Here is a 26488-nt window from a genome sequence, read left to right as displayed (position 1 = left end):
AAGAGAAAACTTTACCGACATCAACTAGGTTGAAGCATTCATTCTATCGATGTATGACATATTTTCTGGTGAGCAAGGGTTTATTTAGTATTCTAGGGCAATATTTAACAACAGGATAGAAGCTGCATGAATCTAATTATAGACAAGTTAATTAACAAATAGCCTATCAAAATGTCAGAAATTATAAGCAGAAACATAGAGCTATCTAAATTAGGCTTTTTTTTTATCACGCACTCCCTGTCAAAAAAACGTTCCAGCATCTCTGACTGTACAGCATATTTGCGGGTTAGGGTCAGGTGCATGCCTCAGATTTTCACTTAGTCACTTTATTCTAGTGATAAAGGGGGCAGTTGAAATCAGCAAGGGGGCACCATTTTTGGGGGTTATGCATTGGAATTATATTGAATTCTGCTTATATCATGCTATACCACAATAAACATAAAGTTTAAATGCAGAGACTCTGAGATCATTGAGTGCTTTTGAAGTGACAGGTTGGCGCGAAATCTGTAGCCTATCTCTGCTGCGCTGTATCAGCACAATCAGCGCCCTACACACTAAAGCGAGGTCGTTTTGGTAATGAATATAGGCTACAAGATACAGTGGGGAGAACAAGTATTTGATACACTGCCGATTTTGCAGGTTTTCCTACTTACAAAGCATGTAGAATCCAGAAAATCACATTGTATGATTTTTAAGTAATTAATTAGCATTTTATTGCATGACATAAGTATTTGATCACCTACCAACCAGTAAGAATTCCGGCTCTCACAGACCTGTTCGTTTTTCTTTAAGAAGCCCTACTGTTCTCCAATCATTACCTGTATTAACTGCACCTGTTTGAACTCGTTACCTGTATAAAAGACACCTGTCCACACACTCAATCAAACAGACTCCAACCTCTCCACAATGGCCAAGACCAGAGAGCTGTGTAAGGACATCAGGGATAAAATTGTAGACCTGCACAAGGCTGGGATGGGCTACAGGACAATAGGCAAGCAGCTTGGTGAGAAGGCAACAACTGTTGGCGCAATTATTAGAAAATGGAAGAAGTTCAAGATGACGGTCAATCACCCTCGGTCTGGGGCTCCATGCAAGATCTCAACTCGTGGGGCATCAATGATAATGAGGAAGGTGAGGGATCAGCCCAGAACTACACGGCAGGACCTGGTCAATGACCTGAAGAGAGCCGGGACCACAGTCTCAAAGAAAACCATTTGTAACACATTACGCCGTCATGGATTAAAATCCTGCAACGCACGGAAGGTCCCCCTGCTCAAGCCAGCGCATGTCCAGGCCTGTCTGAAGTTTGCCAATGACCATCTGGATGATCCAGAGGAGGAATGAGAGAATGTCATGTGGTCTGATGAGACAAAAATAGAGCTTTTTGGTCTAAACGCCACTCGCCGTGTTTGGAGGAAGAAGAAGGATGAGTACAACCCCAAGAACACCATCCCAATCGTGAAGCATGGAGGTGGAAACATGATTCTTTGGGGATGCATTTCTGCTAAGGGGACAGGACGACTACACCATATTGAGGGGAGGATGGATGGGGCCATGTATCGCGAGATCTTGGCCAACAACCTCCTGCCCTCAGTAAGAATATTGAAGATGGGTCGTGGCTGGGTCTTCCAGCATGACAACGACCCGAAACACACAGCCAGGGCAACTAAGGAGTGGCTCCGTAAGAAGCATCTCAAGGTCCTTGGAATGGCCTAGCCAGTCTCCAGACCTGAACCCAATAGAAAATCTTTGGAGGGAGCTGAAAGTCCGTATTGCCCAGCGACAGCCCCGAAACCTGAAGGATCTAGAGAAAGTCTGTATGGAGGAATGGCCCAAAATCCCTGCTGCAGTGTGTGCAAACCTGGTCAAGACCTACAGGAAACGTATGATCTCTGTAATTGCAAACAAAGGTTTCTGTAACAAATATTAAGTTCTGCTTTTCTGATGCATCAAATACTTATGTCATGCAATAAAATGCAAATTAATTACTTAAAAATCATACTATGTGATTTTCTGGATTTTTGTTTTAGATTCCGTCTCTCACAGTTGAAGTGTACCTATGCTAAACATTACAGACCTCTACATGCTTTGTAAGTAGGAAAACCTGCAAAATCGGCAGTGTATCAAATACTTGTTCTCCCCACTGTAGATAGGCTGTTTGTAATAAGTGAATTACCCTATGTGAATGCAGCCGTACACACAGCTGTCTTACCAATATAATGCAAAGTAAATGCTGAAAGTAGTAGCCTAGTTATTCAAGCATGCAAACAAAAATACTGAATAGCAGTTGTGAATGTGAACTAATGAATGCAGAACAAAACAGAATTACCAAGTACAGTAGTAGGCCTAGTAAACAGAATATCTGATCGATAAAGGCATGAAACAATGTATATTTAGAGTAGTTACGTTAACAGTAAACACACAAATGGTTCACCTTTTTCACATCTAGAATGTCATGGCTCTCTGGGTCAAGGGCACACAGGGCCTCCACCAGTTGGCTGTAGCGTTCGCTGAATATCACCAATTATAGCATCCAATGTGCTGAAGAACAGTCTTTTACATTCAGTCTCTTCTCCTCTGTCCTGCTGGCCTACTGTACTGTCCACCAGGTATTGCTGGAGATTTGCACTTACATAACGTCGTCTTTTGCTTGGAGCTGGTGGTGCGTCAGTGCCACTGGCACTGTGCCCAAATGGCTTCGAACTCGCTGTCACACCTCAGCTTCTTGATGCACTCCAACGCACTGTGGACCACTTTGACTGCAGTGGAAAGATCGGTTGCTTTTGCCTGGAGTCATTTGTTTGGAGGATCGAGAAGACTGAGGATTCTGTGCACCATGGTGGCTGTAAACTTAAAGCTGGGATCCATCACCGCCTTCAGCAGCCCTGTAGCCTCGAGTCTTACTTCTGTGTTGTACGAATGTGTGCATTCGATGTCAGAGGACCTTCACAATGCAGTCATAACTTTTAACAACCACTGACACAATAGCCAGGTGTCTGGTCCACCTTTGATCCAATAGCCTTTTCAAGGTTTCTCCAGTGTACAGGGCAGCCACTGTTGGTTTCTTTAAGAACTTGTAGAGTGAGTCACAGACATTAAAAAAAGTCATCCAGCGCATTCTCAGAATACATTGCATGAACGACCACTAAGTGAAGCTAATTTCTTTCCACTTTTAATGGAAAACCAAAGGAGTCACACCTAACCGCCCCAGTGGCTTTCCATAGCCCCCCTAGACACACCGCGGAACGCTCTGTTCATTGTGCTGACACAGCGCAGCAGAGATACAGAATTAGCGGCAACCTGTCACTCAGTCATTTGAACTTTTTAGCTATTTTTATATAGTAAACAAACTAAAACTGAAGGGTCACACGTTTCAACTGAAGGGGCTAAACCCCCTTTTGCCCCTTCGCGGAGCAGGGCCCAGGTTGCGGATGGGTTATTAGCCACGAACAGCTGACCTGCGCATCACTAATGCAGGCCTCTCCTCCTCTCCTCTCCTTCTCCTCCTAGGGCAGTCTAGCCGTAGGAGTTATTAAGTGTCTGGTGGGAGAGCAGAGCTGCTCCATGTTTAAAACAGGAGGCCAGTCTGTGGGATGTCATTACAGAAACAGCAGCACTCTGAAAGGGCCAGATTTATCAAAGGTCCCCCTCACAGGGGAGCAGTATAGCAGCTCACTCTGATGCGTTTGCCAGCTCTGCTTTTTTTGTATTTTACACATCGCAGTGTTTTCAGAGAGAGCGAGATTTTCCAAGAAAAAAAACACGGAAGAATACACACACTTGTGTATTTTCTCTCTCTCTCTCTCTCTCTCTCTCTCTCTCTCTCTCTCTCTCTCTCTCTCTCTCTCTCTCTCTCTCTCTCTACCTCTCTCTCTCTCTCTCTCTCTCTCTCTCTCTCTCTCTCTCTCTCTCTCTCTCTCTCTCTCTCTCTCTCTCTCCCCACCTCTCTCTCCTCTCTCACTCTCTCTCACCTCTCTACCTCTCTACCCCCACCTCTCCCTCCCTCTCTACCCCCTACCTCTCTCTACCTCTCTCTCTCTACCTCTACCTCTCTCTACCTCTCTACCTCTCTACCTCTCTACCTCTCTACCTCTCTACCTCTCCACTGCAGCTCAGTGACAGGTAGTCTAGTGGTTAAGAGCGGTGGGCCAGTAACCGAAGGTCGCTGGTTCGACTAGGTGAAAAATCTGTTGATGTGACCTTGAGCCTGGATAAGAGCGTCTGCTAAATGACTAAAATACTCTACTGTACACAGGCAGGGTCCTTGGGAAAGAGAATGTGAGGTCATAATTCAGTACACAAAGTCTATAACAGGGTTACTATGTGATAAACCCTATTTTTACTATCTACAGTTATTTCCGTATCTCTCACAAAAGAAAGACATTCATTGCAAACGTTAGATTTATTTGTCTACTTTTATCTTGAAAATAAGCAGAATTCTGGTCATGAAATCTTAAATCAAGCAATCTTACCAATCTAGATATATAGACCAGTGGCGGTCGGTGCCGTTTAATATGAGGGAGGACGATCATTGTTTTCAAATGGGCATGGCCTTATTTCTATTACAGCATATTGGATGATTGTCATTCATATTCCATTCACCCAGCTCATTGTAACATCGATAGTTTTAGGCTACTACATTATACTCAAGTTTTCCTTATACCCATCATGAGATTGCTACAACCTAGCCTATGAATGACAGTTTACACTGTAGGTGCACAAGTCGAGAGAAATTAGAGTAATCAAGGTGACAGTCACACATTCAATACCACCTTGCAAACTATTGCCTGCATCTAGCTGATCTAGGGTGTAATCATTAATGTAACAGTTGCAAACGAGAGTTTCTATTGGACAAATTCAGGTACTGTATGTTTATCCCCGTTTCGTTCCATTTGCTTCCGTTTAAGAAACGTTTTTCAAGAGAATCGCTGGAATGAATACACCCCTGATCACATGCAAACACAGAACTAGCAGCCACATATAAACCACATGATTCAAAACCTATTCCCCTTAAGGAGACTGAAAAGATTTGGCATGGGTCCTCAGATCCTCCAAAGGTTCTACAGCTGCACCATCGAGAGCATCCTGACTTGTTGCATCACTACAGAGGGTAATGCGTACGGCCCAGTACATCACTGGGGCCAAGCTTCCTGCCATCCAGGATCTCTATACCAGGCGGTGTCAGAGGAAGGCCCTAAAAATTGTCAAAGACTCCAGCCACCCTAGTCATAGACTGTTCTCTCTGCTACCGCACGGCATGCGGTACCGGAGCGCCAAGTCTAGGTCCAAGAGGCTTCTAAACAGCTTCTTATCCCCAAGCCATAAGACTCCTGAACATCTAATAAAATGGCTACCCAGACAATTTTTTTGGTGTTCTTTCTCAAAACTGCATTGTTGGTTAAGGGCTTGTAAGTAAGGTCTACACCTGTTGTATTCGGCGCATGTGACAAATAAAATTTGATTTAAAAATGTGATTTGATCTGATCACTTTACTTATTGAATATATCATTCCTTCTTGCATCTACGCTCTCTCCTCCTCTCACCTTTTCCCTTCGCTTGTGGACTTCAGTGCACAATACAACAACTGCCTGTGACCAGGCGAAAAAACAAAGCCAAACTTTCATACCATAACAGCTAACCGCTACACACAACCTACATTATTTTCACCATATTAACGTCATAGTCAACATAGCTACTATAACTAACGCATTAGTAAACCCGCTACAATCATGTAGTACAGTGTACAGCAAGCAGTTTAGCAGTTACACCAGCAGGCCTCGGTGGCAATAAATTAACAAAACCAAAAGCTTACCTTGATTTGGAAGAGTTCCAGTGTTGGAAAGCCATAGCCAGCTAGCTAACATAGCATCCCTCTCTGTTTGAACCGGGTGTTTGAGTAGGCTAAACTAGCTAGCTGCATTTGCTAGCTAAGTAAGTGAAAGTAAAAAATATATACTACGAAATATAGCTCTCTCGCTCTTGCTTCTCCTTTTGGAAGTTCAAAACTTTCCAACTGTTACGCACACCTCTCGGAAGAGGGAACGCAACACCCTGCTACAACTCAACTCTCCGTGGTGTGAAAGAGGTATGGGACTGTAGGTGTGAGTAAGGATGACAAAAGGCAGAGAATACCGTTAACAGGGAATTTATTCCTTCGCACGGTAAGTTTGGGGAAAAGGGGCTGGACGGAACCAAAGCAAAGAAAGTAAATATCAAAGCCCCCCTCTCCTACCTTACTACTTACTGAACTAGCACCACCTGGTGCACTAATCAAAATACAAGGGATGGTCCGCCCAGGTCTTTCCTAGTGTGCATAGACAGTCAACTTCTACGGGTAATGTATGCCCGCGGGCCTCTTGCCTAAGCACTCCCTAGGTGCCTTCCCCTTCCCCCCTTGGGAACAAATGAAACAAAAATAGCCTAAACTGGTTCACAACAAAAACCTGAGAAAAAACTAACTCAGGACATTATAGAAAACTCTGAGCCACAAACTAACACAAAACATTATAATTGGTTCTCAGAGCAACAACAACACAGTACATACCAACTCTTAGCATATAACCAACATGCTGTAACTCTCAGCAATTAGTTCCCCTTTTTTCTTCTTCTGAGCAACTGGGACTTATATAGCTTCAGAAGGAGTTGGTAATTGGAGACAGCTGCGTCCTGACGAGGGCACAGGGTCAGCTCTCCAATCATCAATGTTCATTGACCAATCAGCTGCTTGTTGGTGGGGAATTTCAGGAACCCATTTCCTGAAATACATACATGAAAATACACAACCTACAACACAGAAACTGGGGAACGTAACACGCCCACCACAAAAAATGCAAACATACAGTTTGCAATAACAAAAACCAACGCATCCCCAGTTATTAAACCCGTGATAGGGCATCGGCAACCACATTTGCCGAGCCCTTCACATAGGCTATCTGTACATTATATCCTTGTACAATCAGAGCCCACCGCATAAGGTGGCGGTTCTGATTGTACATTTGCTTTAAGAACACCAAAGGATTATGGTCCGTGAAGACCATAACAGGCAAGGCACTGGAGCCCACATATACCTCAAAGAACTGTAAGGCTAACAATAAAGCCAGCGTCTCCTGTTCAATTGTGGAGTACCTTGACTGACACGAGTTGAACTTACGGGAGAAGAAACTGACGGGTCGATCCACTCCATCTTCATCTTCCTGCAAGAGAACCGCACCCACCCCCACTATACTAGCGTCTACCTCCAACTTAAAAGGTTTGTCAAAGTTGGGGGCGGCAAGCACTGGGGCACTACAAAGTAGCGCTTTAGCGGACTCAAAAGCATAGTTACAGTCCTGGGACCACATAAATGGTACCTTAGGACTAAGCAGAGATGTAAGGGGAGCTACTACCGTCGAGAAATTCTTACAGAATGTACGATAGTACCCTACCATCCCCAGGAATCTGCGCAACTGGCGGCGATTCGTGGGAGCAGGAAAAGCAACCATTGCTTCCACTTTGCCAGTTACTGGGCGCACTTGACCTCATCCCACTTGTTTCCCTAAGTAAGTCACAGTAGTCTTCCCAAACTCACACTTGGCCAAATTGAGGGTTAAAGAAGCATTCTCCAACCGCTGAAACACACTTTTCAAGGTGGCGAGATGATCAGACCAAGTAGACAAATGAATCACCACATCATCAAGGTAAGCAGTACAATTTGGCACATCGGCGAACACAATGTTAACTAGCCGCTGAAAGGTAGCAGGTGCATTACACATTCCAAAGGGCATCACAGTGTATTGTACGAAGTTATCTGGCGTAACGAAAGCCGAGATGTCAGAAGCTCGAGAGGTCAGAGGCACCTGCCAATAACCTTTTAGCAAATCTAACTTGCTAACATAAGCAGAAGAGCCAATTCTATCAATGCAGTCTTCTAAACGAGGTAGAGGAAAAGAATCAGACTTTGTAACGGCATTTACTCGACAATAGTCCGTACATAAGCGAGACGTACCGTCAGGCTTAGGAACAAGAATACACGGAGAACTCCAGGAGCTGTTACTGGGTTTTGCCATGTCATTCTGTAATAAATAAGCTACTTCACTTTTCATTACCTCCCTTTTCTTTGCATTAACTCGGTACGGATGCTGTCTTATGGGAGCCGCGTTCCCCACATCCACGTCATGTTCCAAGATAGACGTGCGACTTGGAACGTCCTGAAACACATTGAGAAAACTGTTTATCAATAGGATAAGATGCTTAGTTTGCTCATTATCCAAATGTTCCATTTGAGAGGGTAACTTTTTCAACATCTCTGAATTACATAAGCGTTCACACTCCAACCCGTCCTCTTTATCCTCCTCTAGGTCCAAGCCAGGCTTTAACACAACCACAGCCACACTGGAGACGGTGGCCTGGACCGGCTTACCTGAGGAACTGTTGGGAGAATCACGCACATAATATGCTTTCAGCATGTTAACATGACACACTCGGGAAGAACGCCTCCGATCTGGGGTCTTTATTACATAATTGGTGTCACTCAGTTTCTTTTCCACTAGATATGGTCCAGAAAAACGTGCTGACAGAGATGATCCAGGGATTGGCAACAAAACTAAAACTTGATCCCCTGGTGCAAAAGAACGCCCAACAGCCTTTTTGTCATAATGCAACTTCATGCGTTTTTGAGTAGAGGAAAGGGACTTTTGGGCTAACGCACATGCAGTGAGCAGTCTCTCCCGCATCTTACTGACATAATCCAACACATTTTTAGGGGCACTACTGGGTGTAGGAGATAAGATATGCTCCTTCAACACTTTCAGCGGACCCCGTGGGGTGTGTCCAAACACAAGGTCAGCAGGGCTGAACCCTAAGGACTCTTGTATTGCTTCCCTACTAGCAAATAGGACAAAGGGCACCCCCTCATCCCAATCGGTACTGGTATCCATGCAATACTTGCGTAGCATTGCCTTCAGCGTCTGATGCCAGCGTTCGAGAGCCCCTTGACTCTCCGGATGATACGGACTGGAGACCTGATGGTAAATACACAGCATCTTCAACACATTTGAGAACAGCTTTGACATAAAATTGGATCCCTGATCAGTCTGGATTACTTTAGGGAGTCCAAACGTAGAGAATAACTTTACCAGTGCCTTCACGACAGTCTTAGCCGTTATTGTACGGAGAGGAATAGCCTCTGGGTATCGAGTAGCACTGCACATTATTGTTAGAAGGAACTGGTTACCTGACCTGGTTTTCGGCAACGGACCTACACAATCAATTATCACTTTTTCAAACAGTTCCCCCACCACAGGAATCGGGCAGAGCGGCGAACGAGGAACTGTTTGATTCGTTTTCCCAGTGAGTTGACATACGTGACATGTTTTACAATACTGGACAACGTCAGACTTCAAACCTGGCCAACATTTTTTTTGAAGGACTCGGTTATAAGTCTTCGTGATCCCCAAGTGTCCGGACCAAGCCTGGTCATGGGCGAGTGACAGCACTGGCTGTCGGAACGGTGTAGGAACAACCACTTGACACACTTCACTCCAGTCACTAATGGTGTCATGAGCTGCCCATTTACGCATCAAAACTCCTGCTTCCATAAAGTAGGCAGTCTCCTTAGTTTTAGCTTCCTCAATGGACATTACCGAAGTAAAACACTTGCGAAGACTGGTGTCTCTCTTTTGACATTCAATCACCTTCTCAGGGGTGACAGACAAAAGAATGTCATGTAATTGGGGCGCAATTTCATTTTCCCCTGCCTTAGTTTTTACGGGAGTAAAAACTGTCGGCATAGCAGAAGGAATACTCGGTGCATTGTCTTCTACCTCAACCTTCTCAAAAATGGAACTAGCCAAATCCACCACATCTCCTAGCTTGCGAGATTGTGCCCTCATTAACACACAAGCTGGAAAAACATGTGGAAAAGCTTGAACCAGTTTATCATCTGCAATTCTGATTTCTGGGTTGTCTACTACCTCTAACACAGGAGTGACGTTACCACCAGCAATATCATTCCCTAGTAACAATGTAACTCCTTTTACTCGCAGTGTAGACACTACACCAACTCGGAAACATCCTGATACCAAGTCTGACTCTAAGTGGACCCAGTGTAATGGTACAGGTACTGTTTTTGTCTCGATCCCCTGTAATATGACATGCGAGCCACAATATGTTTCATGAGACCAGGGTAAAGCATCAGTAACCATTACTGACTGCGTCACCCCGGTGTCTCGCAAGATTTGAATGGGCTTTTGATCAGCTTGTTCTCCAGTTAAGGAAACACAACCGGCAAATATAACCGGAGCATAGACAGGATCCGGTTTCTCAAATACTGAATCAATAACTCGATCCAACGGACGAGCCAAAGACTTGACTAAACCCATACTTTTCATTTTTGGGGACGGTGACCGGGACTGTTTCGGTTTATTTTTCAAAACCGGGCAGTCTGCAATCACATGACCCTTTTGGTGACAGTAAAAACATTCACGGTTTTCATGAAAAGGCTTAGGGTTGTCAGAGGAAAAGCGACCTGAACGAGGCACTGATAATGTAATCGTTCGGTCTTCAAAACGAGGCGCACCAAATACAGTCTTGTGTGTCAAAGCGTACTCATCAGCTAACACTGCTGCCTGGGCCAATGTCACCACTTTCTGTTCATTTAAATGAACTACAATTCTATCAGGGAGGTTGCTTTTAAAATCCTCTAACAGCATCAACTCCCGAATATCAGCAAATGTGTTAGCTTTGCTGGCTGAACACCAACGATTAAACAGAGACTCTTTGTCCCTTGCAAACTCCACAAAAGTACGGTGAGATGTTTTTTTGTGGTTCCTGAAGCACTGTCTATAAGCCTCAGGCACCAACTCATAAGCCCGCAACACGGTAGTTTTAACTGTATCATACTGTAAACTGTCTTCCAGGGAGAGAGCAGCTACTACTTCCTGGCCTTTCCCAGACAATTTACATTGTAACAGGAGCGGCCAAACCTTGCGTGGCCAATGTAGCGCAGCGGCCACACGCTCAAAAGCAAAGAAATAGGAATCAACTTCCGACTCTCGGAATGGAGGGACTAACGCTATATTTTTACTTACATCAAAGTGGGCTTGATGATAAGCAGTTTGTGGAGTCGCACTGAAGCCAGCGTCCAACTCCAGTTGTCGGATTCTCACCTCCTTTTCAATTTCCATTTTCCTTATTTCAAGTTCAAACTGCATCTGTCTCTCTTTATCTTTTTGCTCCATTTCTAACCGGGCCAGCCTCACCTTTAGCCTAGCGGTCCCGCTTGAACGACCTGAAGCAGAAGATAAAGGATCGAACCGGGGCAATGTAAAGGGGGTACGAGCAACCCCTTCCTCCGTCCTGTCCTCCGACTTGGCATCGGAAGGTCTACCCGTCTCCTCTCCTGAAGCCTCCCGCTCCTCATCTTGAAATGAGAGAATTCGCTCTCTCATTAAACCCTCCCTGACTAGCACAAAAAGCTCCGCCTTTAGGGCTTTCTCAGGGACAACAATTCCATAATGGCGAGCAATAGCGAAAATATCTGTTTTCCGAAACCTCACCAAACTATCAACAGAGGGCGCTTCAATGAACTTGGAGATGGCTGAGGCAGCCATCTTGTATACAGCAGCCTCCTGAATACACACAAACTAAACAAGTCACCCAAACTCACAACCTACCATCACAACTCAATCACAACTCAGAGAGCTCAGTGCAGCAGGGTCCTGTGGGTTTAATTAAATCCCGGACGAGCCCCCATTATGTTACGCACACCTCTCGGAAGAGGGAACGCAACACCCTGCTACAACTCAACTCTCCGTGGTGTGAAAGAGGTATGGGACTGTAGGTGTGAGTAAGGATGACAAAAGGCAGAGAATACCGTTAACAGGAAATTTATTCCTTCGCACGGTAAGTTTGGGGAAAAGGGGCTGGACGGAACCAAAGCAAAGAAAGTAAATATCAAAGCCCCCTCTCCTACCTTACCTGCCTACCCACTTCTTACTGAACTAGCACCACCTGGTGCACTAACCAAAATACAAGGGATGGTCCGCCCAGGTCTTTCCTAGTGTGCATAGACAGTCAACTTCTACGGGTAATGTATGCCCGCGGGCCTCTTGCCTAAGCACTCCCTAGGTGCCTTCCCCTTCCCCCATTGGGAACAAATGAAACAAAAATAGCATAAACTGGTTCACAACAAAAACCTGAGTACAAAACTAACTCAGGACATTATAGAAAACTCTGAGCCACAAACTAACACAAAACATTATAATTGGTTCTCAGAGCAACAACAACACAGTACATACCAACTCTTAGCATACCTGTAACTCTCAGCAATTAGTTCCCCTTTTTCCTCTTCTGAGCAACAGAACTGGGGCTTATTTAGCTTCAGAAGGAGTTGGTAATTGGAGACAGCTGCGTCCTGACGAGGGCGCAGGGTCAGCTCTCCAATCATCAATGTTCATTGACCAATCAGCTGCTTGTTGGTGGGGAATTTCAGGAACCCATTTCCTGAAATACATACATGAAAATACACAACCTACAACACAGAAACTGGGGAACGTAACACCAACTATGGTCTTTCTCTCTCTTTGAGTCAACTACGCATGGCATTTTATGCACTGCAGTGCTAGCTAGCACTAGATTCATTCTCTGATCCTTTGATTGAGTGGACAACATGTCAGTTCATGCTGCAAGAGCTCTGATCGGTTGGAGGACGTCCTCTGGAAGTTGTCATAATTACTGTTTAAGTCTATTGAAGGGTTGAGAACCATGAGCCTCCTAGGTTTTGTATTGAAGTCAATGTACCCAGAGGAGGACAGAAGCTAGCTGTCCTCCGGGTACACCATGGTACTACCCTACAGAGTGCTGCTGAGGCTACTGTAGACCTTCATTGCAAAACAGTGTGTTTTAATCAATTATTTGGTGACATATTTAGTATAGTTTTATCTAAAAATGATAACTTTTTTAATGTTTCACTATTTTTATGAAATTCCCTGAGGAGGATGGTCCTCCCCTTCCTCTTTTGAGGAGCCTCCACTGATATACACTGTGATGTGTGAGAGAGTGTGTGTGCATGTGTGTGAGCACGAGCATCTGCAGGTGCGTAGGTGGCTAACGGAGATCAACAGCCCTGAAGGACGATCGCATGGTTTCTCTCCAGCTCCAGTGTTCTCTCCTTTTTCATATGTCAGCAGCCCTGCGTCAGTGTGAAATTGCACATAGTGCAGCGAGCGGAGCAGTCCAATGCCAAAGCGAGGCCTTTTCAAAAGATGGATTTGGACCAGAGTCACAGAAGATTACTCAGCAGTGAGCAGCACCGGCCTGTCGGCCAACACAAACAAAATCAGACACACCCAACCACCTGTTCCTCCATCTCCCTCCCTCCTTCAATCTCCCCCCTTCAGACACATTAACAGAGATGCGACCACTTCAAGGTCAAATGTCCAAGGTCATAGGCATGACAGGGCTGTGACCCCTGACCCCTCTCTATGAGGTCAAACCGTAGAAAAAATACCCCTGCCACTTTAACTCCCTGCAGTGTGTGTGAGAGGTGAGAGCGAAAGGGCTCTGCCTCTGAGTGGTGATGGAAAATGATTATTTAGCAGAAGTGGGAATAATAGCCCTGTTAAAGTGAGCCATAATCCTCTCTGCACTGTGGAGGGGCAAGAAATCAATGGGAGAGAATGAAGGACTCTGTTCCCTTAATTAGCCTGAGGAGAGGGAAGGAGAGGAGCACTCTCACGACACGGAAGGCAGGGCCGTGAGGAACGACGCAGGGTGTGTGTGTGTGCATGCCTCTGTGTGTGTGGGTGTGTGTGTGCATGCCTCTGTGTGTGTGTGTGTGTGTGTGTGCACGTGCGCAGGGCCGCAGGCAGACTGCAAATGGGACTAACTAATGTAATGGTGATGCTGCTCTCCAGTCATCCTTGCTCCTGGAGGAAGAGATAAGATAAAAAAGCATCTGCATCGATAGGCCAGGTGGTTTTAATCGCTAGATGAAAATAATAGAATTGATCGACTACTGTAGCAGTGGCTTTGACTTATAAGCCTACAGTGCACTCGCCTTTCTGTAGTGTTAAACTGCTGCAGACAGAGGCATCGTCCAAAGATGAGAGAGAGGAGGGATCCATCCTATTGGCACTATGTAGGGAATAGGGTGCCATTTGGGACCCAGACATTGACAGCATGGCTCAGAGACGTATATGACTGATATATAACAGCGATATGGAGATGATCAAAACATCAGTGTGATTCAGAGAGGGTCCAGAAGGACGTCTAATGACGTGTGTGTGGGAATTTAAAATGAACGCTTCACACACACACACACACACACACACACACACACACACACACACACACACACACACACAGATAATGTCACGTTCAACATCAGACAGAACACCTTTCAAGTTGAGAGAGAGAGGAAGAGATGGAGATGAGGGGAAGGATGGGGGGGAGATGAGGGAGGGGGGGGATGCGGGAGAGTGAGGGGGAGATGGAGGGGGAGGGGGGAGGGGGAGATGGAGATGGAGGGGGAGGGGGGGGCGAGAGAAAGAGGGCGGCGAGAGAAAGAGGAGGTTGAGAGAGGGAGAGGGGGTGAGAGAGAGAAAACAAAATGAGAGCTTCACCACAAATCACAAAAATAGATTAAACATCGTCTGGCTTGACAAGGCAAACAGGGAAAGACCGAGAACTGGCTAATTGAAGTAGCACATATTCAAAGCACACCTCAGGAAAATCAACCTAACTCATTACTGCACTTCAAACCGCACACAGACAAGGACCAGATCAGAATAGTAATTAAGAATACATTGAGAAACAAGAAGAAGAGGAGGAGGAAGAGGAGGTGAATGAGGAGGAGGAAGAAGGAGGAGGAGAAGGAGGAAGAGGAGGAAAAAGAAGAGGAGAAGAAGGAGGAAGAGGAGGAAGGGGAGAAGGAGAAGGAGGAGAAGGAAGAAGAAGAGGAGAAGGGGGGAGAAGGAGAAGGAGGAGAAGGAAGAAGAGGAGGCAGAGGAGGAGGAAGAGGAGGATGAGGTAGAAGAAGGAAGAATAGGAGGAAGACGAGGAGGAGGAGAATGCAGCACTGTTCTGTCATCAGATACTTTAGCTAACAAACAATAGATGTTGTTGTAACCTGTTTGTGTACTGTAGTTTAAGCCTGGTCCCAGATCTGTTTGCACCGTACAGCTGTTTTACATGATAATGCAAATACGAAACGGTAACACTGTACAAACAGACCTGGGACCGGGCTATTTGGGCCTACAGCACAATGCAATAACATCTGCAAATGTCTAATAAAAGTTTTAGTGTACATGATTAACATGTTGATCAACATTATGCCTAAAGAACATACTTCTGCATTTCAGATGGTTTAGGGGTTGACTGCCATAGGATTTGACCTCATGTTGACAAACAACTAATGACGCATTACTACCTTAATTCATGGAAATTAAGCTTCTTTATTTTTTCTCTCAAACGTTACCACTTACATCTTGTTAACTACCTCTTAGTACTGAGGCAAAATCATCCACTTGTAAATAAGTTAACAGGATCCCATCTCCGCCACGACGCAGACAACCTGGGTTCATCCCAAATGGCATCCTATTCCCTACTTAGTGCACTACTTTTGACCAAAGTCAAAAGTAGTGCGTTATATATAGGGAATAGGGTGCCATTTGGGATGCAGACAGTCTATCATCAGAGCTCTGTGGCTCGGCCTGGTAGGATGAAGCCATCCGTCCAATGTCACGTCCTTCAGTTAAAGTGTCTTGGAAAAATATTGCTGGCAAATGTCAATAAGCACATAGGCTTAATGGCTGCTGGGACATACAGTTGAAGTCGGAAGTTTACATACACTTAGGTTGGAGTCATTAAAATTCGTTTTTCAACCACTCCACAAATGTCTTGTTAACAAACTATAGTTTTGGCAAGTCGGTTAAGACATCTACTTTGTGCATGACACAAGTAATATTTCCAACAATTGTTTACAGACAGATTATTTCACTTATAATTCACTGTATCACAATTCCAGTGGATCAGACGTTTACATACACTAAGTTGACTGTGCCTTTAAACAGCATGGAAAATTCCAGAAAATGATGTCATGGCTTTAGAGGCTTCTGATAGGCTAATTGACATCATTTGAGTCAATTGGAGGTGTACCTGTGGATGTATTTCAAGGCCTACCTTCAAACTCAGTGCCTCTTTGCTTGACATCATGGGAAAATCAAAAGAAATCAGCCAAGACCTCAAAAATACAATTGTAGACCTCCACAAGTCTGGTTCATTCTTGGGAGCAATTTCCAAACGCCTGAAGGTACCACGTTCATCTGTACAAACAATAGTAGGCAAGTATAAACACCATGGGACCACGCAGCCGTCATACCGCTCAGGATGGAGATGCATTCTGACTACTAGAGATTAACGTACTTTGGTGCGAAAAGTGAAAATCAATCCCAGAACAACAGCAAAGGACCTTGTGAAGATGCTGGAGGAAACAGGTACAAAATAATCTATATCCACAGTAAAATGAGACCTATATCGACATAACCTGAAAGGCTGCTCAGCAAGGAAGAAGCCACTGCTCCAAAACCGCCATAAAAAATCCAGACTACGGTTTGCAACTGCACATGGGGACAAAGATCATACTTTTTGGAGAAATGTCCTCTGGTCTGTCGAAACAAAAATATAACTGTTTGCCCATAATTACCATCGTTATGTTTGGAGGAAAAAGGGGAATGCTTGCAATCCGAAGAACACCATCCCAACCGTGAGGCACGGGGGTGGCAGCATCATGCTGTGGGGGTGCTTTGCTGCAGGAGGGACTGGTGCACTTCACAAAATAGATGGCATCATGAGGAAGGAAAATTATGTGAATATGTTGAAACAACATCTCAAGACATCAGTCAGGAAGTTAAAGCTTGGTCGCAAATGGGTCTTCCAAATGGACAATGACCCCAAGCATACTTCCAAAGTTGTGGCAAAATGGCTTAAGGACAACAAAGTCAAGGTATTGGAGTGGCCATCACAAAGCCCTGACCTCAATCCTATAGAACATTTGTGGGCAGAACTGAAAAAGAGTGTGCAAGCAAGGAGGCCTACAAACCTGACTCGGTTACACCAGCTCTGTCAGAAGGAATAGGCCAAAATTCACCCAACTTATTGTGGGAAGCTTGTGGAAGGCTACCTGAAACGTTTGACCCAAGTTAAACAATTTAAAGGCAATGCTACCAAATACTAATTGAGTGTATGTAAACTTCTGACCCACTGGGAATGTGATGAAAGAAATAAAAGCTGAAAGAAATCATTCTCTCTACTATTATTCTGACATTTCACATTCTTTGTCAAACGGCTGATGTGGATGTGGTGACCACGGTGGAACTCAGTCAGGAGAGACGGGTCTACGATGTCCCTCCTCGGCACCCAGCACCGTTCCTCCGGGCCGTACCCCTCCCACTCCACGAGATATTGGAGACCCCCCATCCGACGTCTCGAATCCAAGATGGACCGAACTGTGTACGCCGGAGCCCCCTCGATGTCCAGTGGGGGCGGAGGAGTCTCTCCTATCTCACAGTCCTGGAGTGGACCGTGAGATAGAAAGCCGAAGTAAACAGGTCCTTCAGTCTTCCAAATGCCCTGTCCGCCTCAGCTGACCACTGCAAACGCACCGGGCCCCCCTTCAGAAGGGACGTTATGGGAGCTGCCACCTGTCCAAAACCCCGAATAAATCTCCGGTAGTAATTTGCAAAACCCAAGAACTGCTGCACCTCTTTAACCGTGGTTGGGGTTTGCCAATTACGCACGGCTGACACACGGTCAACCTCCATCTTCACCCCTGACGCGGACAACCGATAACCCAAAAAGGAGATAGACTCCTGGAAAAACAGACATTTCTCTGCCTTGACATACAAGTCGTGCTCCAACAGCCTCCTCAACACTCGGCGCACCAGGGCTACATGCTCGGCTCGGGTAGAAGAGTACACTAGAATGTCGTCAATGTACACAACCACACCTTGCCCCTGCATGTCCCGGAAGATCTCGTCCACAAAGGATTGGAAGACTGAAGGAGCATTCATCAACCCGTATGGCATGACGAGATACTCGTAATGACCCGAGGTGGTACTAAATGCTGTCTTCCATTCATCGCCCTCCCTAATGCGCACCAAGTTGTAGGCGCTCCTGAGATCCAGTTTTGTGAAGAAACGCGCTCTGTGTAATGATTCTGTCATAGTCGCAATCAGAGGGAGTGGATAACTGTATTTCACAGTGATCTGATTGAGACTACGGTAATCAATACACGGGCGCAACCCTCCATCCTTCTTCTTCACAAAAAAGAAGCTCGAGGACGCAGGGGAAGTGGAGGGCCGTATGTATCCTTGTCTCAGAGACTCGGCTATGTATGTCTCCATAGCCCCCTTCTCCTCTTGAGACAGAGGATACACATGGCTCCGCGGAAGCGCTGCTCCTGCCTGGAGGTCTATCGCACAATCCCCCTGTCTATGAGGAGGCAACCGCGTCGCCCTCGTCTTGCTAAACACGAGTGCTACATCCTCATACTCAGGGGGAATGTGCATTGCGGGCACTTGGTTCGGACTCTCCACCGAGGTCGCCCCCACGGAAACACCTAGACATCGCCCCACACACTGGGCAGACCACTCCTTGAGAGCCCTCTGTTGCCACGAAATGGAGGGATTATGGGTAATCAACCAGGGAAGCCCCAGCACCACTGGATACGCAGGAGAGTCGATCAGATATAACTGAATAGTTTCCTCATGACCCCCCTGCGTACTCATCCTAAGTGGCGCTGTGACCTCTCTAATCATCCCCGATCTCAACGGGCGGCTATCTAGTGCATGGACAGGGAAGGGAGCATCAACAGGAAGGAGGGGAATCCCTAACTCTACACAAAAATTCCGATCAACAAAATTCCCAGCTGCGCCTGAATCTACTAGCGCCTTATGCTGGGAATGAGGTGCAACCTGTGGAAATCTTACAGGTAGACATAAGTGCACAACAGAGAGCTCTGGGTAAGTGGGGCGCCTACTCACCTGGAAGGACTCCCCAGTGCGTGGCCTGTTGTCCCGTCCCCCTGGAGACCCTCCCCAGCACCTAGCCGCAGTGTGCCCTCCACGGCCACAGTTGGTGCAGGGACGGCCCCCTCGGGCTCCTTCTCCTCCTCTCTCTAGCGCCAGCACCCCCGAGCTCCATAGGGCTCGGCTCGGAGGTGCTGGAGGATGGAATGGACGGCCCCCACTCGGGACGTCCGCGGGTGGCCAGCAGGGTGTCGAGACGGATGGACATGTCCACCAACTGGTCGAACGAGAGGTTGGTGTCCCTGCAGGCCAGCTCTCGGCGAACGTCCTCCCGTAGACTGCATCGATAGTGGTCGAGGAGGGCCCGCTCATTCCACCCTGCATCCGCCGCTAGAGTCCGGAATTCCAGGGCGAACTCCTGTGCGCTCCTCTTCCCCTGTCGGAGGTGGAATAGACGCTCCCCCGCCGCTTTCCCCTCAGGTGGATGGTCGAACACTGCCCTGAAGCGGCGGGAGAACTCCGCGTAGGTGATGGTGGCGGCGTCTATTCCCCTCCATTCGGCGTTGGCCCACTCCAACGCCTTGCCGGTGAGACAGGAGATGAGGGCGGAAACGCTCTCGTGTCCCGAGGGCGCCGGGTGTACGGTGGCCAGGTAGAGTTCCACCTGCAGGAGGAACCCCTGACATCCAGCAGCGGTGCCATCATACGCCCTCGGGAGCGAGAGCCGAATCCCACTGGATTCCGGAGCTTGGATGGGAGGACTGACCGATGGTGGTGGTAGGGTAGGTGGAGGTGTGGGTACCCCTCTGGTCTCCCATCGGTGCAGAGTGTTGATCACGTCCTGCAGGGCGGTTCCGAGTTGTAGGATCCTGTCGTCCTGCCCGCGGACGCGCTCCTCCAATGACTCGGGTGCTGCTGCTGCTCCTGCTGACTCCATTAAGGGTGTGTAATTCTGTCAAACGGCTGATGTGGATGTGGTGTAGGAGTCAAGCGCAGGACACAGAAGCTTCGTCCAACAGACTTTACTAGACGACAAAAATACAACGAAATGGGCCTCAACAAACCCGGAGGCGAACGATTACGCAGCAGTGCGTAAAACACCTCAATACTAACAGAGCACGAAAACAGTGCGACTGTCCTAAAAATATATAAGGCAAAATGAGCAGCACCAAAAGACAGGCGGAACAATTACACACAACTCACGACTAACAAACGAGAAACTTATAGGAGACATAATTAACACTAAAAGGAAACAGGTGTACAAGGAAGACAAAACCAAACAAACATCGATAACATACAACGGTGGCAGCTAGTACTCCGGGGACGACGAACGCCGAAGCCTGCCCGAGCAAGGAGGAGGAGCAGCCTCGGCCGAAACCGTGACATTCTTAAAATAAAGTGGTGATCCTAACTGACCTGAGACAGGGAATTTTTACTAGGATAAAATTTCAGGAATTGTGAAAAACTGAGTTTAAATGTATGTAAACTTTCGACTTCAACTGTATGATACACAAAGTAAAGTTCAACGATTGGCTCAGCTTCTGACCTATCCATTCTGACACACACACACATCCATTCTGATGCTCTCACATCACATAAACTCACAATAAATCACTGTGGGATCTTAAGTAATGAGGGATCGTAGGAGCCGTGATGTGTGTGTGTTTTGTGTTATGTGCAGTCAGGCCAGCAGTTTCTACATCGGAGGCTAAATATAATCTACTGATGCTATAATGTGTCAACCTCTGGATGTGTATCTGAATACAAAATCTGGAAATTCTATTTTGATGCAATTTCAGAAGGAGATACTGATATTTTGTATCTAAATTGTTCTCTTCCGAAGTCTCAAATGTTCCATACACTGAAAAGTTTAACTCTCATTACACACAGTGAGTATGGTACACTGGCAAGGCAATAATGTTGTTCCAAGTTTGCTTTGTTTTTCTGTGCAATGTGAACACATACAACTCAGCATGTGGCACAGTTAATTTTTATTCGAGCTTAATAATTCAGTATTTTCACTGCAAATGAAGCTTCATGATTTAATATTAGTACAGCTGAATCTATTGTCTATGCCAGGTCACACTTTGATATTTAATGTTTGGAGTAAATGAGACAGTAGAAAAGATTTACCCCAAGATGCTATTTGAATTGTTTGTTTGATAGCTGATATCTATTAAATATTTCAAGAAAATGGTGTGTGATTTCAGCGTGGTGATATTGACATAAAAGTGGGTCTTTCTCCTCTATTGAACAGCAAGCCAAATGCCAGAATGATATTAAAAGTTGAAAGAATATTACCATCAATATCTCATCTAATCTCCATCTCTCAGGAGATGGACAGGCAGCTTTGAAGCTGAGAAGCACTTGTCAATAGTCAACAAAAATAATTTATGGATGGGCTTCAGAAAATTGTCAAATGGGAGCAGAGGGTTATTCAGGGGGAAAAGCGACCTTAAAGCGTTTTAACTTCAAATCACATTTTATTTGCCACATGCGCCGAATACAACAGGTGTAGACCTTACAGTGAAATGCTTACTTACAAGCCCTTAACCAACAATGCAGTTTAAAGAAAATTTAAAAAAGTGTTAAGTAAAAAAAAAATAGACAGGGGGTACCGGTACAGAGTCAATGTGCAGGGGCACCGGTTAGTCGAGGTAATATGTACATGTGGGTAGAGTTAAAGTGACTATGCATAGATAATAAACAGAGTGGCAGCAGTGTAAAAGAGTGGGTGGGGTGGGGGGGCAATGCAAATAGTCCGGGTAGCCATGATTAGCTGTTCAGGAGTCTTATTTGTATTTCTATTTATTAGGGATCCCCATTAGCTGCTGTCAAGGCAGCAGCTACTCTTCCTGGGGTCCAAACATATTAGAGCACTTACATTACATATAAAACAGTACATCATATGACATTGTTACACCACTACCTATCTACAATACAAAATGTTTAATATGGCTTGGTGGTAGAAGCTGTTAAGAAGCCTTTTGGACCTAGACTTGTCATCATTCCGCCGAGCTCTGGTGTGCACAACGCTGTCAGCGGCAGCTCCATCCCTCTCCTCTCCTCCCACTGCACCTGTGACGGCACCGTCTCAATCTCTCATTCACTTCACTCCCCCACGCTGATGCACCAGACCACAGAGCGCTCTCTCTCTCTCTCTCTCTCTCTCTCTCTCTCTCTCTCTCTCTCTCTCTCTCTCTCTCTCTCTCTCTCTCTCTCTCTCTCTCTCTCTCTCTCTCTCTCTCTCTCTCCTCGAGACTCATATCTCCTCTCCAGGAGGGAGTGTGAGGTGTATAAGATGAGGCTATCATCAAGGGCTCCCTGTAGGCCTGCAGTCTGCACTCAGTCAGTCTGCTGCAGCACATTACGAATGTGTCCCAAATGGCATCCTATTCCCCATATAGTGCACTACTTTTGACTAGGGCCTTATGACTGCACCTATGGGCACTGCTAAAAAGTAGTGCACTAAATAAGGTGCCATTTGGGACGAAGCCTAACATTTCCTGCTTTAGCAGCCCAGCTCACCTGGTCTCATCTCATATCCCCAGTCCCTACACCACTCCTCTCCTCCCTCACATCAACTTCCCCAAATACTCTGGCCGTGTCCGAATACCCATACTTGCGTCCTTAATAGTAGGCCTTTTGAGTATGCGGAAAAAGAAAGTTGAATAGTATGCGACATTTAAAAAATCTAGTGTGCGACATCTAGTATACTTTAAATGCCCAGATGTCATACTCATTTCGGCTTTGACAACAGCTGATCAATTAGATATGGGGATGCACAACCGAAATCAACAGATAGCGGGAAACAACACAATCGCGCATTACGCATTCTTTAAACTTTTGTGCGAGGACATCCCGGCCAAACCCTCCCCTAACCCGGACGACGCTGGGCCAATTGTGCGCCGCCTCATGGGTCTCCCGATCGCGGACAGCTTTGACACAGCCTGGGATCGAACCCGGGTCTGTAGTGACGCCTCTAGCACTGCGATGCAGTGCCTTAGACCGCTGCCCCACTCGGGAGGCATGCATGACGCATTCTACGTATGTGAAAATAGATCGCTTTATAGTAGAAATTGTGAATTTTTGAAAATCAAGTGCCATTTTATATGCCAGGACGTTATACTCATTTCGGCTCTTTATCTAGTAGAATTCGATGCACACTTTTCCACAATGCATTGGAAGAGGTGGGCTGCGAGTGATAGGCCCTAGTTTTCTTCAAGTAGCCAAACAACAAAACTAGGCTACTTAATTGGGAAGATGCCGAATAGTGAAGCTTCTGCGATGGTGTGCAAATGTAGGCTAAGTAGTTTTTGTTGTCTTTAAAATGATCACGAATAGCCTATTGCATCATAGGCTACATCTATGAAAACAGAAGAATATTTGGGGGTTGGGGGGCAGCAAAGTGGATTATTGTTCTCTTGGCCTTCGTCAGAGCTTTTAAACTAAATACTAAACCATCTTTTGATTTCTGAATATTTCGGCACCAGGGACTCGGGATGTGGCTGCGTTATTGTATTGATGTCATGTTAATTTGAACATATGGATTGTTTTAGTTTTGTAGGCTAGGCTACCTATTTAATTATTTAATTTACGGATCACGCCTTGGCAGTCATTCTGATCACGTTCCCAATGATCAGTGCTTTAGTTTATTATGTTGCTGTCCAGCGGTTCTGAATATGCGATACACCTGACTGTCAATGTTTTTCTGTGCAGTAACCTTTTGTACTAGGCTGTTTGATTTAATGTATATATAGTATGTTACAGCACTTTGATTGTGTTGAAGTGTTGAAATGGAAACAAATTCTGTTTCTTTCTTCAGTCCTTTTTAAATAGGATAGATGGGCTATATGGGCTACTGTATAGGTTGAAAGAATGTGATAATCTGCCTATAACCAACCTGAGTAGGCCTATAACTCCATTCCTAATCTATTCAGAGTTTAGAGAAATGAATCGAATTAGAAATGAGCTATTATCAGGCTGGTTGATGGATGCATGTCTGTTGAACATGACTGAAGGGAATGGCTACGCTAAGAGAAAAACATCTATCTTAGACAAATATAAACGGACTAATACTAAAACCCACTTCTAATATTCCAATGTCATTTTAGGAGTAGACCTAAGCTTCGTTTTTTGTTGGTGACAATTTAATTGCGTACATCAGCCTCCTCCCCCGGCTTCACGCCTATTCAACGAAAGGACTTCAACAATCCCTAGGTGATCACACAGATGAATTTTAGCGCTGCTGCCATTCATTAAGTGGTACTGATTGTTAAAATTGATTTAATAATCAAATCATCCTGGCTGACATTGATCAACCCATGTTAATGGGAGTCACCTATCCATGTAATTAGCTGTGATACATTGAGTCAGAGAGATGCGTTATGTGTGCTATATGAGTGCACCAACATCCAGCTGTCTCTCCATCTCTTAAAGGCCAAGGCTCCGTCTATAACAGAGTGAGATGCACATCGTGTGTACTAATATGGCCTTTAGGAAGATGGATAGCAGCAGCCATTGTGTTTTATATCTAGACACACACACACACACACACACACACACACACACACACACACACACACACACACACTTGGACTGTCTTGAGACTCAATTACAGACATAAACTGCAGGGAAACATTTCACAGTAAAAGATATGGATGGAATCATCATGTCAATCTCTAAGCGACGTAGCTGAGTGCTGGGACAGTATGATAGCTGGTTGACTACTAGCTATCTAGCTGAGTGCTGGGGACAGTATGGTATCTGGTTGACTACTAGCTATCTAGCTGAGTGCTGGGGACAGTATGGTAGCTGGTTGACTACTAGCTATCTAGCTGAGTGCTGGGGACAGTATGGTAGCTGGTTGACTACTAGCTATCTAGCTGAGTGCTGGGGACAGTATGGTAGCTGGTTGACTACTAGCTATCTAGCTGAGTGCTGGGGACAGTATGGTAGCTGGCTGACTACTAGCTATCTAGCTGAGTGCTGGGGACAGTATGGTAGCTGGCTGACTACTAGCTAGCTAGCTGAGTGCTGGGGACAGTATGGTAGCTGGTTGACTTCTAGCTATCTAGCTGAGTGCTGGGGACAGTATGGTAGCTGGTTGACTTCTAGCTGAGTGCTGGGGACAGTATGGTAGCTGGTTGACTACTAGCTATCTAGCTGAGTGCTGGGGACAGTATGGTAGCTGGCTGACTACTAGCTAGCTAGCTGAGTGCTGGGGACAGTATGGTAGCTGGTTGACTTCTAGCTATCTAGCTGAGTGCTGGGGACAGTATGGTAGCTGGTTGACTTCTAGCTGAGTGCTGGGGACAGTATGGTAGCTGGTTGACTACTAGCTATCTAGCTGAGTGCTGGGGACAGTATGGTAGCTGGTTGACTACTAGCTATCTAGCTGAGTGCTGGGGACAGTATGGTAGCTGGTTGACTACTAGCTATCTAGCTGAGTGCTGGGGACAGTATGGTAGCTGGTTGACTACTAGCTAGCTAGCTGAGTGCTGGGGACAGTATGGGTGAGTAGTGAGTACCTCAGTGGTGCTGTTGGAAAGCACACACACACACACACACACACACACACACACACTCTCCCTGCATCACGTTTGTATGCAAGCTGAACGACGGAGGATAAACGAGGTTGCGCGGCAGAGCCAGGAAACCATGACTAAGCTCCCAAATGCTGATAAAAGCATATTTTTTAAAGATATACAACTTTTGGAGGAGAGGAGGGGATCACGTGAACCACAGACTACCCACCGCACCTCACGCACACACACACAATCACACACAACACTCCAACATACACCCTAACACCCTCCCCCCCACACATCCTCATCCTTCAAACCCCAAACCCTCACCAGACAGCCCCCGCATAATCCGGCCGCACCTGCATCCTTCCATCCATCTGGATAGTCCCCTCTGTTGGCCTATGCAACAGGGAGCCAGCCAGCAGGCAGCTAGTGGACGCAGTCAGGATATTATGCAGTATGCAGAGAGTATATTAAACACAGAGGAGCTATCTCTGCATGTTTCCACTGCCCACACGGAGAGAGGGGATCGTGGAGTGCCGGCGTGCGCCGATGCTTCCCCTCCCACTTCCACGGCTAGGAGCGTTAAAGACGCTGGGTAATTAGTTTAGCTTTAGCGGTGGAAACTTCAATCTTATTTTCTCTCTCCCTCGCTCTCTTTTGCGTTCTCTCTCCCCCCTCTCTCTCTCTCCCCCCTCTCTCCCCCCTCTCTCTCTGCCCCCCTCTCTCTCTCTCCCCCCTCTCTCTCTCCCCCTCTCTCTCTCTCTCCCCCTCTCTCTCCCCCCTCTCTCTCTCCCCCTCTCTCCCCCCTCTCTCTCTCTCCCCCTCTCTCTCTCTCCCCCTCTCTCTCTCCCCCCTCTCTCTCCCCCTCTCTCCCCCCTCTCTCTCCCCCCTCTCTCTCTCTCTCTCTCCCCCCTCTCTCTCTCTCCTCGCTCTCTCTCTCACTCTTCCTCCACC

At 46.2% G+C, this 26488-nt stretch overlaps 1 long non-coding RNA gene across 1 annotated transcript in view; it reads left to right on the top strand.

Annotated features, from left to right (window-relative positions):
- Positions 1-26488, top strand: part of LOC121571832 — a 56736-nt gene that overhangs the window by 17668 nt on the left and 12580 nt on the right. The window lies entirely within an intron of this gene.

The sequence above is a fragment of the Coregonus clupeaformis genome, chromosome 8 (assembly GCF_020615455.1).
Source record: "Coregonus clupeaformis isolate EN_2021a chromosome 8, ASM2061545v1, whole genome shotgun sequence".
Taxonomy (NCBI): domain Eukaryota; kingdom Metazoa; phylum Chordata; class Actinopteri; order Salmoniformes; family Salmonidae; genus Coregonus; species Coregonus clupeaformis.
Note: the sequence above shows the minus strand (reverse complement) of the source record. Positions and strands in the feature narration are given on the sequence as shown.